Source organism: Bos taurus, chromosome 10 (assembly GCF_002263795.3).
Source record: "Bos taurus isolate L1 Dominette 01449 registration number 42190680 breed Hereford chromosome 10, ARS-UCD2.0, whole genome shotgun sequence".
NCBI lineage: Eukaryota > Metazoa > Chordata > Mammalia > Artiodactyla > Bovidae > Bos > Bos taurus.
Window position 1 is genome coordinate 48298955 of NC_037337.1, and position 12756 is coordinate 48311710.

The following is a 12756-nucleotide window of genomic DNA, read 5'->3' on the forward strand; positions in this document are numbered from 1 at the left end:
CAGAGTCTACAGTCTAGTACACAAATCAGTATTGAATACAATGAGATAAAAGGGAGGCAGAGATAGGTACTTAAAGGAGTATACAGAAAGCATTGTACAATCCACGAATGGAGAACTTTTGTGCAGCTGAGGAGGATTAGAGAAGGGTCCATAGAAGAGGTGGCATTTGAACTGGCTCTTGAAAGGTTGAGAAGAATGTCATTCCCAAATTCATATCTGCATGCCACAAGTCTCCCTTGAGCCCTAACTCATAGGTATAACCGCCCTGCCCACTTTCTCATGCAAATATCAGATAAAGTATCTCATACCGAACGTGTTTATAATTAGACTTGTTTTTACCACTCCAAACTGGCTTGTCCCCCAGTTTTACTCATCTCCATTCTTCCAATTGGACAGATCCTTGCTCTGCTCCTAAATCTACCCCTTTCATTTTTGGCCAAAGTCAAGCTTTATGCATGCAGTAGATGATTGCTTTGTGAGACTTAGATTTTTGATGTGTTGATGAGACTGATAACTGGCTAAAAGAGACTTGATAGTATTTATTTATCTTAACTTTTTATTCTGTATTGGGGTGTGGCTGATTAACAATGTTGTGATAGTTTCAGGTGAACTGCGCAGGGACTCAGCCACACATATACATGTATCTCTTCTCCCCCAAACTCCCCTCCCATCCAGGCTGCCACGTAACATTGAGCAGGGTTCCCTCTGCTATACAGTAGGTCATTCTTGGTTATCCATTTAAAATACAGCAGTGTGCACATGTCACCCCTAACTCCCTAACTATCCCTTCCCCTTGGCAGCTGTAAGTTTGTTCTGTATGTCTGTGAACACTAAATAGTATTTAAAAAGCTCTAATGAAAGATGACGTTTTCTGTTTGTAAGACAATCCACCTAGTGGAGTCTGTTTGATCTGTACCCATGACTTAAAACTTACTTATATTTTAGAGGAATGAATGCATTCATAAGATTTGTGTCACCCTTAATTAACCAAGTATGATCTCACTGTGCATTTTCATTTGATTTCACAGCAAGAACATTGACACAGATGTCTTTACTTTCCTTATTCTACAGATGAGAAAACTGAAGGAGAATGAGCGATTTACCTGTGATATTACAGGTCATTCATAGAAGAACCTAGGAGGTGGCTTGGAGCCTCTAGGCAATCAGTGGTTCAGTCCTAGGGAAGGGACAGGAGTAGATTACACTAGAGAAGAAGGTTGGGACTTATTTGTGGAGAGCCTTGAATGCCCCTCTTCAGGATTCTTCTGAAACTGGGATTTCCAGAATAGGACCAACTCTTTCCCGGAATATGCTAGGTAATCCACACAGGCACAGCAAAATACTAAGTTCTGTATTCAGACTTGAAAAACCTTTTCTTTCAAATTAATTATTTTTGTTAGTGTCTTATAATATGGTAGTGCATTTTCAGAGAAAGACAGGAATACACAAAAGCACATACTTATAGCTCAATTTTTTAATTGGTGAAGTGAAATTATACTTTTTGACCAAGACAGTTTCATGATGACTGCAGTTGCCTTGGGAAAATTAACTGTGGGTACCATAGCTGGGAACTCAAGATAGCCCCATGCCCAAGGGTTCTTGAGCATGCCAGTTGCTCTGGTTTGTATAGGAAACCAAGGTGAGATAATACAAGTAAAAGCACCCCAAGGATGTAAAATAAATCAAAAGCATGCCAAAAGATGCAAACAGAATTTGTCTTTAAAACCACCCAACAGCTGATTTTAGATTCTTGGAAACCAAGGTCTGTGTTAAAGGTTAAGAGGAGAATCTTCAAAAGAAAGATGAGCAACTTGACACTGATGCTGTGGAAACTTTTTCAGATCTGACTGAGCAGATTTGAAATTGTTTATTTACTTGGTATTCCTACTGTCTGTTCTAGAATCCTTAGAGCCTCATCTGTGGGAAAACAGAAACACTGTAGAAAGTGGAACTGGGTTTTGAAACACCTGAACGGGTTTTTAAGGCACCTTTACCTTTTTATATGGGATGGCATTTATCATTCTGCGGTCCAGCACTGATAAAACACGAGCAGGAAGGCGTGCAGTGAAGGAAATAGCCGGGTGAAGAAATTGACTACCCAAGCATTAATAAGTAGGAGGTTCCATTTGTTCTCAACCCCCCTCCAGCTTCAACATGTTTTTATGCCCAGCCAGAGAGGCGGCATTTTTCTGTTTTTCAGAACTGAGCTGAACCTGTGTTTCAGGAGCTCTGGCTTGAAAAGGTTTTATTCTATGAGGAACAAAGTGGCAAACTTTCTAATTTAGTTAAAATTCCTGTAACTTAAGAACCAGCTCAAAAGGATCTTGGTGCAGAACGGTCTGTTTGCCAGAGTGAGGACTCCACTGGCGTGACAACTATTTTTAGGGAGAATGCTGGCAGGCAGCATCCTAATGAAAGGCACAACAGAAGTAGCCTAAATGCTTTCCTGCTCTGTCCAACCTCGACTGGAGAGAAGGCCTTTTTTACAACCACATTTTTCTGAGTTCAAAGGTTTTATGTGTCTGTGCATATTGCATGTGCTTCAACCACTGCTAAGTTCCATGGAGAGGGGGAAAAAAACAGATACCATTTGCAAACCCACAGCTTAATGGTGAGTTGTTGGTCAGGAATGATCAGTTTTAGGGCTCGAGGAAGGGCATATTGAAGGTTATCAAATCTGAAGTGTAACCAAAGAAAATGCTGGGTAAACCTGAGTAAGGCAGGGAAATCAAGCCTTTTCATGGAGAAAATAATGTGTTGTTTTTTTTTTGTTGTTATGAATGCCTTTTTTGAAGGCAAGAGTTATTTTGTTAGAACAAGGGAGTCTACTTAAACAACAGGAATATAAACAGGACCTTCTTTTCTGTCTGCTGACAGTTTTGGGTTTCTTGTGGGAGAATTTTAGCTGGGAGAGTGGAGGGGAGCAGGAGCCCTGTGCTGGCTGGAGGTCAGGAGACCTGGCCTGGCTTGTCTATGTCAAGAAATGACTTTTGGGTTTGACCTTGAACCAGACCTTCTGCTCCCAGACCTGTTTCTGCTCCTGTAAGTGGTGCTTCTTCTGTGAAGTGGTACTTCATAGGCACACCTGAATCACCTCCCAGCTATAAGAATATGACTCTATACCTGTTGCTTTCCATGCTTCTCCTTTCCTCACTACACATGAGAATAATTCCTTTCTTCCAACAATGGAGCCTTGCTCTGGTTCGGCCCTGTGTTCTCCACTGTGGTGGGCAGATCAGCACCAAGTACCACCTTCCATGGAGTCTAACCCACATTTGTCCGTATGCTGTGATGTTATGTTACCTACCACTTAGAAAAAACTACACAACAGTTCTACCTATTGTTGTTATTGTTCAGTCGCTCAGTCGTGTTTGACTCTTTGCAACCCCATGGGCTGCAGCATGCCAGGCTTCCCTGTCCTTCACTAGCTACTAGAGCTTGAGGTCATTTCCATTGCATCAGTGATACCATCCAACCATCTTGTCCTCTGTTGTCCCCTTCTCCTCCTGCCCTCAATCTTTCCCAGCATCAGGGTCTTTTCCAGTAAGTTAGCTCTGTATATCAGGTGGCCAAAGTATTGGCACTTCAGCTTTAGCATCCAGTCCTTCCAATGAATATTCAGGACTGATTTCCTTTAGGATTGACTTGTTTGATCTCCTTGCAGTCCAAGGGGCTCTCAAGAGTTTTCTCGAACACCATAGTTCAAAAGCATCAATTCTTCGGCCCTCAGCTATCTTTGTGGTCCAGCTCTCACATCCATACATCACTACTGGAAAAACCATAACTTTGACTATATGGACCTTTGTTGGCAAAATAATGTCTCTGCTTTTTCATACACTGTCTAGGTTTTTCATAGCTTTTATTCCAAGGAGGAAGTGTCTTTTAATTTTGTGGCTGCAGTCACCACCTGCAGTGATTTTGGAGCCCAAGAAAATAAAGTCTCTTATTATTTCCATTGTTTCCCCATCTATTGTCCATGAAGTAATGGGACCAGATGCCGTGATCTTAGTAGTTTGAGTGTTGAGTTTTAAGCCAGCTTTTTCACTCTCCTCTTTCACTCTCCTCTTTCAAGAGGCTCTTTAGTTCCTCTTCACTTTCTGTCATAACAGTGGTGTTGTGAGCATGTCTGAGGTTATTGATATTTCTCCTGGCAATCCAGCTTATGCCTCATCCAGCCCAGCATTTCACGTGATGTACACTGCATATAAGTTAAATAGGCAGGGTGATGATACACAGCCTTGTTGTACTCCTTTTCCAATTTTGTATAAGTCTGTTGTTCCATGTCTGGTTCTATTTCTTCTTGACCTGCATACAGGTTTCTCAGGAGGCAGGTAAGGTGGTCTGATATTCCCATTTCTTTAAGAACTTTCCACAGTTTATTGTGATCCACACAGACAAAGGCTTTAGCATAGTCAATGAAGCAGAAGTAGATGTTTTTCTGGAATTCTCTTGCTTTTTCTACTTGGGTTGTCAGCTGTGGGATGCACCCTGAATTCAGAAACTGATAATAATGTACGCCTCTTTGATGCAATGTAGCCATTAAAGACAGTGTAGTGATTGGTAGAACAGGTAGTGGGGGACACACCAGAGAGATGAACATGGGAAGGATGTTTCTGAAAGTCTTTCCAAAGACTCCTAGGTCTGTTGAGGGGATTGGTGGCATTAAAAGCCAGACTGCCTGCCATAGTTTCGTTCTCAGCTCTGCCACTTACTGGCTGTGTGACCCAAGACAAGTTTCTTCATGTCTTTGTAACTCAGTTTGCTCATCTGTGAAATGAGTGATGAGGATAGTAATTGCTTCATAGGAGTGTGCTAAGGATCATGTTAATGAATGAGTGTAAAGTATGTGGAACAGAGCCAGGCACTTAATAAGCACCCACTAAGTGTTCTGATTGATGTGGGTGTGACTGTATGGTCAATGGCTGGATCCCCCTCCAGGATGTGAGCTCTGGGAAAGCTGGGGACAGGCTTATTTGCTCTCTCATCGTAGTTCCTAGTGCCTGCCAGTACCTACTATATAATTAAGTGCTCAGTAAATATTTGTGAAAATGAATTTGCTCTTTATTATCTCCTAGGGCTTCCCAGGTGGCACAGTGGTAAAGAATCTGCCTGCCATTGTAGGAGATGTGGGTTCAGTCTCTGGGTTAGGAAGATCCCTTGGCGAACGGTATGGCAATCCACTCCAGTATTTTTGCCTGGGAAGTTCAATGGACAGAGGAGCCTAGTGGGCTACAATCCATGGGGTCACAAAGAGTTGGACATGACTGAGTGACTGAGCGTGCGTGCACTCACACACACATACTAGACATTAGCCAGTATTCACTGACCTCACAACACACACACACACATTGGACATTAGCCAGTATTCACTGACCTCACAAGGCTCTTTCATGAAATGAGCATGACAAAAACCCATTGCAATTAGTTTTTGTACAGTTAGCAAATGTATCAGAGAACTGTACTCTTAGGTCCTTCCTTGCAAATGATAGGTGTCTGTCTTATCAGCCTGTAGATTCTGGCCTCCTAATAAGGACAAAAGTAGATGCTAGAAATAAGTAAGAAGACCCGTTGTTCCCATAACTCTACTTTCTCAAGGCTCTGCTGATTGGAAGGCAGATGATGTCCTTGAGCGACTCCACAACCCAGATAAGGCTGTCGTAAGACAAAAGGACTGTCCCTGCTTTGACAAATGGGACTGACCTTCCAGTCCTGGTGAAACATTCTGGCTTCAACAAAGTCTGTATCAGGTGGGAGATGATATATGGCTGGAAGTATGTAAATCCACAGGCAGGTGTTAACTGGCTGCTTTGTTATGCAATTAACCCACAATTCGCAAGCACCTCCAAATAAGTAGGTAAGTTGTATTTGCTGTCTCTCCTGCCTTTTTTTTTAATTTATTTTTTTATTGAAGGATAATTGCTTTACAGAAGTTTGTTGTTTCCTGTCAAACCTCAACATGGATCAGCCATAGGTATACATATATCCCCTCCCTTTAGAACTTCCCTGTCATCTCCCTCTCCACCCCACCCCTCTAGGTTGATACAGAGCCCCTTTTTGAGTTTCCTGAGCTGTACAGCAAATTCCCATTGGCTGTCTACTTTACATATGGTAATGTAAGTTTCCATGTTACTCTTTCCATATATCTCACTCTTTCCTCCCCTCTCCCCACGTCAATAAGTCTATTCTTTATGTCTGTTTCTCCTGGCTTTTTAGTGAAGTGTCCACATTAAGAAACACTCTGAGAAAGAAAGATTCATTAGTCTTAGATCCTGAGAGTCTCTCTCTGAATTAAGATTCTGTAATTTAGCTTCAAATAACAGTTATTTAAACACAAGATGAGTCAATGAGTAAAATTGGAGGGATTTTTTTTTCTTTTTCTTTTTTTTTTCCTTAGTATGTTTGCCTTGGTACCACCTCCAGCAGTCAAGGAAGGTAACTTCAGAAATATCCTGATTCTATCAGGCTGGAAGTGAAGTAGCAACCAAGGAAGGAGAATTTCACAGTTAATCTGAGCCCAAAGAAGAAAAGATATCTTCTGTTATTTGGTTCTCTGTCAACAGTTTCAGATAGGAGCTTGCTTTTCCATCCATTATCTTTTCCTCTGATCCAACACATCAGCTTGGTTCTCTTTCTCTGAAGTTAATCCAAATTTCTGTATTTTTCCAAAATACAGAAACTTTCAATTCAATGTCACTCTATTTTCAGATACTTGAACTTTTGAATTCCTAATTGAAATTTTGATTCAATTTGTAAAAATGAGGACTGGGAGGGCATGATAATTATCTTCAAACAGTTGAAGATCTGTCATGGGAAAAATGAAAAACATAGTTTTATAAGTATGTAGAACAAGGGACGCATGCTGTAGAGGGGTTTTTAATTTATTATAAAGGTGTGCTGTTTGTCAGTCAAGGATGAGCAAAAATGAAATTGGTTATTCCAGGAGATAGTAGGTTTCTCACACTAAGATATGCCATGGATTTGGCAGGGTTTGCAGATTTGGTAGACATTCATGCTGTTTTCCAGTATCTGACTCTTCTCTCATTCAGGTCACATAGAAGACTGAAATTCCTGGCCCTCTTGTGGTCCAGTGAAACTATGGGACTACTTATGGCTCTTATATCTAGCCCATAATATTTAATTATGGAACTTTAAGGATGCTCCTCCATGGCCAGTATAATGTAAAAATCACATGGAGCTTCCATCAACTTGATGCCCAGGGGGTAACCATAAGCAGAGACCTCTGGTGTCCTACAGTGGGCATGTAGCAAGAAGGAGAAATAAACACCGCTTTTAAGCCATTGTGGTATTACTGAACTCATCCCAAACAGGGACTGGGTTCCCTTATTCCTGGGTAGCAGCAAGCTCAGGAAGATCGTTTCCTCCTCCAGCCTCAGGGTTGGATTTTGGTTGGTCACAGCCAATCATGGCTCTTTAATTTCTTTTTTTTGGTGGGATAACACCACCCATGGCTGGTCACATGATCAGGTTCCGGCTGATGAGACTGAAGAGCGGTCATGGGTGGGAGCAGCCTTTGAAAAAGGTTTTCTTTCCTTACAAAAAGAGGGAAAAGAACAAGGAAAGAAATTATTTTCTTTCCACTGTTGATTGTTTTGTGTGAGACTGAGATATTTGAGTGGGGAAAGTCTATTTCAGACAGAGAGGGTGGAGATGACACAATAAAAATAGAAATAAAGTGCATAGTAAATTTAATGCACTTGACTTGAATCATCCTGAAACCATTCCCCTCATCCTAGTCCATGAAAAAATTGTCTTCCATGAAATCATTCTTTTGTGTAAAAAAGGCTGGGGATCACGCATTAGAGTCTTCTAAGAATTAGAAGGGAAACAGAGACACTTGTCTCTTGACTCCCTTTTGTCTCAGTGGGGCCATGATGGCCTTCACAGTCACGTTTATAATCTCCTTTATGACCAGGTCTTTGCCCTCCTCCCTCCAAATGCCAGTGGAGGTAACTTGTGGAATTCATTATTCCAGGAGGTAGTGCAGTTTGTGCTCAACAAAGTGAAGTTCCCACTTCCTAACTCCACAGCCAGGCAACTGATACTTCCACTTGCTTGTCTCATAGGTTCCTCAATCTCAGCTTCAAAACCCATTTCTCCTTGTAGGGTCCCTGTCCCAGTAAAAAGAATCATAGACTTCGCTGTTACTCAAATTAGAAATCTGGGAATGACTCACTTCCGCTAATCACACCAGCTACTATAGGTTTCAATTACATTATCTTTGTTTTCCTTTTATGGAATGAGACTTGTCTTGGGTGATTCCCACCCCATTGCCTGGTCACTTGTTGGTGTTTTCTGTGTATTTGTACTTTGCCCTGGGTTTTCTTTTCAAAAACAAGCCTCTTCACAGACACTTAAAGATTAAGCAGTACACCGTGGTGGGTGTGGTATATGCTCTGCTGCTGCTACTGCTAAGTCACTTCAGTCATGTCCGACTCTGTGCGACCCCATAGACAGCAGCCCACCAGGCCTCCCCGTCCCTGGGATTCTCCAGGCAAAAACACTGGAGTGGGTTGCCGTTTCCTTCTCCAATGCATGAAAGTGAAAAGTGAAAGTGAAGTCGCTCAGTCGTGTCTGACTCCTAGCGACCCTATGGACTGCAGCCTACCAGGCTCCTCTGTCCATGGGATTTTCTAGGCAAAAGTACTGGAGTGGGGTGCCATTGCCTTCTCTGGTATATGCTCTACAAATGCTTTTTCCATAGATACTTGAGCAAGGCAGACTTTCAAACATCACTGAATGTAGAGTTAAACCTAATATTCTTTGAGTCTTCCTGTCCCCAGGGGAATTTCTTTGCAAATATTACCTAATATTTGTTTCCCCTTGTTTATGATTTTTTAAAAAGGTGTACTATTTTGTTTCTCATGTAACACATGTAGCTCATCTTATTTTCTGTTGTCCTTAAGGATAGCATGAAATCTCTCCTACCCCACAAAGACTTCCTAACAAGTGAGGCAATGTTTACTCATCCATCATGAATGGGTGACACGGTCTAGGCTGAGAGAAGCCTGCTTATGAAAACAGAATGGCCAACCTCTAGCCACCAGGCCTTCATGGTGTACCCACTGGGCCCAGATCTGCATTTGTAGAAAAGGCTACACTGTCTGGAGAAATGAGCACTAGTCAAGAGACAGGAAAAGGAATTAAGTCTACAGAATACAATTTGTCACCTAACACATCACTTACATGAAAGGAGATCTGAGCAGGGATATCAGGGTAAAGGCCAGGGTGAGGGGACCCTTCCCTCTTAGCTGGGTGAATGGGCTGCAAGGACTCTAGCTCTTTAGTGTGAACACTCATGAAGGGGCATGGACCCAATAATAATAACAACAAAATACAGCATCGATGATAGATGCTCTGTTCTGTTTTGAGAGCATTACATGTTTCATCTCCTATAATCCCTTCAATAACCTAATGAGGTGAGTATTATTATCACACCCATTTTATCTATGAAGGAAGCTGGGGCACAGAGAAATTGAAAATGCCTGAAAGTGACTGAGCTGGGACTTGAACCCCAGGCAGTCTGGGTGCAAAGTGTGGTACACTCTTGCCTCTCCAAACAGAGAATGAGCCTGAAGCATTTACTACTGACTTGGTAGTTAATTTTCTGTCCTCATGTCAAGCAGCTCTCTCTCTCCACTTGTAAATGCCTGTAATGACACTCCTGGTGTTTGAACACTCATGGATCTGGTGTTTGGGGGGAATCCCAAGAAGATAGTGGTAGACATGGCGAATTGGCCTCAGAATGAGCTGAGCATAATGGAACAGATTTTCTGAAGTCAGTAGAACCCTGAGACCAAAACAAAAATGGGGACCCACTGACTCATAGACACTCAGACTCCTCACCTCAGGAGTTTCTCTCCCACCCATGCCTGTCCGGCTGGTGATGTTCAGGGCTGTGTGTTTGATGAATGAGGGAAGGAATGAGTGAAAGGAAGACATTGGAAATGGATACGAGCATGGCCCTCTTGCTGGGGTAGAGCAGCCAAACAAGAGGCCTGACTACCCTCCTGCTCAAACCCCTCTTGCACAGTCTTGCTGAGCCTTGGCTTTATGGGGGGCGCTCCCTCCCAGCATTACAGCCTGCCAAAATGCCACCATCTCCTGAGGCCCAGCTCTAGGCTGTGCTCCCCTACGATGCCCTGCTGGCCCCTAGGCCTCCCCACCTTGTCCCTTGCAGACTCCCTTAGCGTATGGTCTCATTTAAACAACCCCCAGGCATAGTTTTACTCACAGTTGTTGCGTGAGTCTTCTGCTCTGTATCAGTATGGAAAGTTCTAGAAGATGGAGGCTCTCCTCACTTTTCCATGCTCCTTCAGAGCCCCCACTATACTGGCCCACTACTACTTGTGCGTTTCCTTGTATCCCACACATTTCAGTTGGATTTGCAGGGTAAAAGAAAAAGGGAAGCCTGAGAGAAAGAAGGTAGTTTGCTTTTGAAAGACAGAGAGATGCTTCCCTAATAAAAGATAAAATGGCCAAATGAGGGTAGGCTTGTGGCCCTGAGATAAGAGGAAAGGTCATTTATTTAAACAGTAAATGGCTAGAAATGCAGAATGGATTTATAGGGTGCCTACAAATCCATAAAAAAGCTTGCACACAGATGCATGCATATTAATCCCGAATTGGCTATGAAATTTATCTTCATGAGTAAAGAGAAGAGGGATTGTTGATCCTGTTATGATTTTTACCCCCATCTTTCCAAAGAAGACAGGATTAATACCAGGAGAGATAAATCATGATGTGATTTTTGTATATATGCACAAAGCAAACACAATGAATATTTGATTTTCTCCAACTTCTGCAGGGCTAAATCAATTTGAAGAGATAATGGTAGAGGATTAAGTTATTGGAACGTGTGTAACTATAAAGTTTTGAATACAGTTAACTCACAAGTTATTACAATTTCAGTATAACATCTGTTATCATTGAAATAACAGATGTGTTGTGTATTGTGAAACTAAGGGAAAATTGGATATGCACACATTTTTCAAAAGAAACCAGACTCCTATTAAATTGTTTGTGAAATGCAATACTGTAAAACTTATTGCAAGAGTAGATGGGGTGTCTCAAAAGGAGGCTATATCACAAATAATACTATTAATGGAAAGTCATCTTAACATAGGCGGCCACTGAAATGTTATATGAACTCCTGCACTTTGGCAAATCACAAAAAAAAAGGAAGTTACCATACTTAAGGATTTAGAAAAATGTCATGCTGCAAAACAGAAAGTAGCAATCTGTAAAAGTGAGCTTGGTGTAATGAATGATGATTTCCCAACTCTGCGATCCACGCTTACTGCCTTTGTTTTTAATCTTTTACTGCATAACTCTAGTGCTAACTCCTTGTATACAGTGAGTTATGTCCACCATCCTTTTCAGCAGTCATATTTTCTGAAACCCAGAGTTGGGACTTGTTCTTTAATGAGACCATGTTGATGTGCAGAAATGAGGGAAGAAAAGATTTGACATTTGAAGTTTTTCTCATGAAATCTGGAATATATGGTCAGTTTTCCTGTGTTGCCCAGTGGGTGCTAGCTTTAAAGCAGAGACTCAGAAACTATTTCCTCATGGGTCTAAATCGCACCTTGCTCCTCACCCAGTACCACCCTTGAGGCACCTCTGTGAGTTTTCTGATCACAGTATTGTGATTACATGGTTGGTAGCATTCAGCTAATATTTTGTCTAGAGTCTTTGAAAGCTGTTGCTACATTTTTCTTTCTCTACCTGTCCACGATTGTGCTTTTCTTTTTTGGAAGGTCTGGGGAGACAAATTCCAGTGTATTATTATTTATCAAGTTTCGTGGTCAGCAAAGAATATACCCGAAATGTGAGGTTGGAAGTAGTGGGGGGAGATCTAATTAAGCTTGACTTGCTCTGGTTTTCAATTCTCCCACCGTTGACAGCTCACTCCTAGGAGAAAGAGGTCCCAGTTGGTCTCCACCACAAAAAGGTTTCTAATAAAATATTCAAGATAGCTGAGGACCTTCAGAATGGGTAATTTTATTCAACATACACTATGATCTGCTGCTGGTTGTGGGCTCTAGACCAATACCCAGGAGCTTCTCTTGGAGTGCCTGGCTGTTATGCATTATGCTAGAGTATTCTGTGAAAAGTCAATTTACTTGGAGTCAGAGACACGATATTTTAACTTGGAGACTAAAATTGTCCCTGGGGTTTAGTTTGCTGCCATGATTAACTTCTTTCTGTTCTGCAAATCCTGGATTTATTTTTAACTGCTTCAATGCTGCATTTTTTAAAGACTCACGAATGGTTAAAAAATAGAGAGAGAAAAAAATCATGCAAGAAATAAATCTAGGACTCAGGAAGAATGCTCTGATAAAGTGCAGACTTTCATTAAATAATGCCTGTAGTGAGTTTACCTGCCGTTGGCTTTGCCTCTGGTTTCGAGAGCCTGCCTAACAAGGCCTAGGACTTAATGAGGTGGCTCCCTTCAGTGTCTTAGACACTTAGCTCTCAAAAATCTCTATCTACAAACCAATTTTTCCCATCCATTACAAAACGAGCAGGAGAAATTGAATGCGTGTGTTGAAATCCCTGTTAATCAATTGGACGATTCCCCTTGGATTGTGGTTGAAGAGCAAGTTTTCATTATCTCTAATAATTAGCATCATCTTTTTTGAAATTAGCTGAATGGACTGACACAGTAATCTGTGGTGGATATGTCATGTGTCTTTCCATTATTAACTTTTCTGGGAGGAGGGAAAAGTGAGTAGG

General features: G+C 41.7%; 1 long non-coding RNA gene across 6 annotated transcripts in view; it reads left to right on the forward strand.

The window, feature by feature from the left end:
• Nucleotides 1-5576: 5576 nt before the first annotated feature.
• The window catches only part of LOC132346370 (uncharacterized), a 284917-nt gene continuing 277737 nt past the window's right edge, over nucleotides 5577-12756 (forward strand). For 3 of the 6 annotated variants that reach the window (XR_009496196.1, XR_009496195.1, XR_009496197.1), the window contains exon 1: nucleotides 5579-5854. This is a non-coding gene — a long non-coding RNA (uncharacterized lncRNA). Of the gene's footprint in view, nucleotides 5855-12756 lie in introns of all 6 variants that reach the window. The other 3 variants (XR_009496198.1, XR_009496192.1, XR_009496194.1) reach the window with 3 other exon arrangements.